The sequence below is a fragment of the Dama dama genome, chromosome 30 (genome assembly GCF_033118175.1).
Source record: "Dama dama isolate Ldn47 chromosome 30, ASM3311817v1, whole genome shotgun sequence".
NCBI classification, from domain to species: domain Eukaryota; kingdom Metazoa; phylum Chordata; class Mammalia; order Artiodactyla; family Cervidae; genus Dama; species Dama dama.
Window position 1 is genome coordinate 81,885,092 of NC_083710.1, and position 3,741 is coordinate 81,888,832.

Consider the following 3,741-nt stretch of genomic DNA (forward strand, 5'->3'; position numbering starts at 1 on the left):
GGGCCCAGGTTTGATCCCTGGTCGGGGAACTAGATCCTGCATGCCACACCTAAGACGTGGCACAGCCAAACAAATAAATAAAAACACCCTGCAGTGATCTTTGTGCCATGAGCTGCTGCAGAATCGCAAGAATTCCTTCCAAGAAGAAGCTTCCAGAAAGGAGGACTGCCATATCTGACACGCTTGTGGGTGGTAATACAGGTTCTGGCAAGAATAGGTTTATCTGATTCATCTTTCCGTCTTTGCCCCATGACAGCTCCGTGGTGACTCATTCAGCAAGGAGGCTGATCGGAGCCACAGACACACAGATTATAAGGTTCCAGAACTTTGGGCGTGCACACCACGCGCGCTGTGTACAATGGTCTACACAAGCCACTGCTCTCCCCGACAGAGCAGCTGCTCCGTGTTTCTGCAGGGAAATGAGAGTCTTTCCTTGTTGATTTCTTTCCCCCTGTGAGTTAGAAGCAAACATTTGCCACCTGGATTCTTTCCGGTCTTCAGCTTCTGTCTGATGCTAAAGCAAGCCTGGTAGGCCAGTTGATAAAAAGTAAGGCTTCAAAGACCCAAACTAGAAATCAGAGTGAGGCGTGTTCATATTTTCCTCAGATTGCTGAAGCTAAGCCTCAGCCACATTACAGCTTTGCGATTTCAGCGCCTGCCAGTCGAAATCAATGAGGATAGTCAATCGAGTTGCCTAATCCTGATGCATATTCCTTCCTTTGAATTCTTCAAATAACTGCACATATAGCACTTTTAAGTGAAAGAAAGTAAAAGTGAAGTCGCTTAGTCGTGTCTGAGTCTTTGCAACCCCATGGACTGTAACCTATCAGGCTCCTCCGACCATGGGATTTTCCAGACCAGAATACTGGAGTAGGTTGCCATTTCCTTCTCCAGGGGATCTTCCTGACCCAGGGATCGAACCTGGGTCTCCTGCATTGCAGGCAGACGCTTTACCATCTGAGCCACCAGGCAAACCCGATAGCACTTTAAGGCACTCTATAACATGCGTGTTTTTGTAGTTGGATGACTTAATAACCAGATTACATAAGCCCTCTATGGTCATTATACATATCCTTCTTTCCTGCCTCATACATCCTAGGTCCTCAGTAACGTGTCCATCCTTTTGTTGAAATGAGCATTAAATATGTGGTTTGCTTTTCAATCTATTTGCAAACAGCACACAGATCAATGACTTTAATTTCTTAAGTAGGGTAAGCAGAATTAAAACTATACAATTCTTGATGGTGTATTCATGAAAGACCACATCTGACACTCAGTACAGTGAGTGCAGGTGCCAAGTAGGGCATTGATCAGTCACTATTTTTTGTTGTTGTTTAGTCATCAAGTTATAACTGACTCTTTTGTGACCCCATGGACTGTAGCACCCCCAGGCTCCTCTGTCCACGGCATCTCCCAGGCAAGAATACTGACATGGATCGCCATTCCCTTCTCCAGGGAATCTTCCCAACCCAGGGATCGAACCTGCGTCTCCTGTGTCTCCTGCATTATAAGCCGATTCTTTACCGCTTAGCCACTGGGGAAGCCAATATTTTTGTTGTTATGGTCTCCTCATCAAGCTCAGAAATTTGTAAGTTATAGGAGGTCAATAAATATTTCACTGGATAGATGAGTCAAAAGATGAAGAGAGCTTTATCTCAGTCTTGCAAACAGATTTTTTTGGAAAATAATTGCTTGGCATCAATAAATTAATGAATGACCAGTAAAGTTTTCTTGAGAGTTTTCCAAACACATTAATATAACAACAGAGATTTTTTTTTTGGACTATACACTCTATCCTAGTGAGGTTGAAAGGTTTATACTAGTCCTGAAAGCTACATGCCTTCTATTAATACAGACCAAGACCTACTCTTTACAGTTATTGATTAACACTGACAGAAGACCCAGAAAGAAGTGTGACCAATGGAAGCATCACATAGCTGAGGACTCTTGAGGGGTCATAAGAAGCTCATTCACCAAAGGTGAGATGACCTTAGACCCCAGCTGACTAATTTCTCCAGCTGACAAAAACCTGACTTTTCACACAAAAATACAAATTACTCCTATTTGTTTTCAATCATTTCAGTATAAGAATAAGGAAACATAGAGCATAGTAAGTATATGTTGCATGTATTATAAAGAAATTTAAGTATAAGAATAAAGAAATATATGCAACCTGGGTTGATGTAGGCTGTGAGTAGAGACCAAGTAGTGGATTGGGAGGACGTTCAAAACTTCATTGCTATTATAATTAAATAGTGTTACTTTTATACTTGAGAAGGGCAAGCTTTTACCTCTTCTAAGGTGTTAAAACAATATTGAGTGGGTCTTGCTGCCTAGAGGAAGAGATATTTTCATTTCACTACCGTGAAGTGGTAAAGAATCTGCCTGCCAATGCAGGAGACACGGTTTCGAAACCTGGGTCCGGGAGATCTGGAGGAGGAAACGGCAGCCCACTCCAGTGTTCTTGCCTGGAGAAGTCCATGGACAGGGCGGGCTGCAGTCCATGGGGTCACAAGGTGTCAGACTTGACTGAGCAACTAAACAACAATAACTACCATATGAAATTACAGGTTATTGTCCTTTATTCCTTGATATATTTATTCAGTCAACATTTACTGAGAGTCTGCTAGTTGATGAGAGGGTAGCTTGTAACCACTCCAAACATGTGTGGTTCTCACGTGCTGTAATTCTTGAATTCACAAGATCTTGTTATACTGTGGGGGCAGCTGTGTGGGCAGAAAGATGAACAGTTTGTGAAAGGTAAAATTTCACAGGAAACAGTAAGTCATCTCTTTTGCCACTCATATGAGAAAGACATCTTTCTAAGCCCCCAAATCAGAAATGAACAGCAGGCTTCAGCTGGTCAGAATTCAGTATAAAATACAGTGTGCCCGGAAGACCAGAAAGGTCCCTTGGCCTGAATACATTACAAGTCAATACAAAGGGAGACTCTATTTTCTTTGGATAAATTCTTTGGTTTTGATTCAACATAAGAAGTATTCAGAATAAACCTCAGGGTCCTGTATTGTTTGTACATCTTTCTCCTTCAAGACTTCGAATTATCACTAGCTCATCAGTCAGTAGGAGAGGAGAGGAGACAGCATCTTGCATAGAGTTTGACCGGTTATACTTGGAATGTTGCCAGAACTCAGAGGAAAACTAAGTGATCCGCTGGTTTAGGTCAGCACGTCACTACTGAGCTGGGGTTTAAACATTGAGCAGGAGGAAGGAAGGACGTTCCCAGAATCAGGAGTGGCATCAGCAAAGGCACAGAGGTGTGGAAATACTTCTTTCACTTGAGAACTGGAAGTGAGCAGTGTCCTACGGCCAGAAAACAAAAAGAGGTAAGTGATTAGCCAAAAAAAAAAAAAAGCAATTGTTAAAGCCCTTAGTGACGGAAAAACACCTTAGAACAGAAATTTTGACGTGGGACCTTATCACCCCAACCATCTTGGACCTCAACAACAATAGAAACAAAGGAAGGTAAATAATCTCCAAGACTCTTTTCTCGGTGAAAAATTCAATGATTTAAAAGCCATTTATGTAAAAAATATACCTGAATACTGAGATCCAACCAGTCAATCCTCAAGGAAATCAGTCCTGAATATTCATTGGAAGGACTGATGCTGAACCTGAAACGCCAATACTTTGGCCACCTGATGCGAAGAACTGACTCATTGGAAAAGACCCTGATGCTGGGAAAGATTGAGGGCAGAAGGAGAAGGGGATGACAGAGGATGA

General features: G+C 42.3%; 1 non-coding gene across 1 annotated transcript; it reads right to left on the reverse strand.

Moving 5' to 3' along the window:
* Positions 1-899: 899 nt before the first annotated feature.
* TRNAC-GCA (transfer RNA cysteine (anticodon GCA)) lies at positions 900-972 on the reverse strand. The gene has a single exon. It is a non-coding gene; the product is annotated as a tRNA-Cys (tRNA).
* Positions 973-3,741: the final 2,769 nt, after the last annotated feature.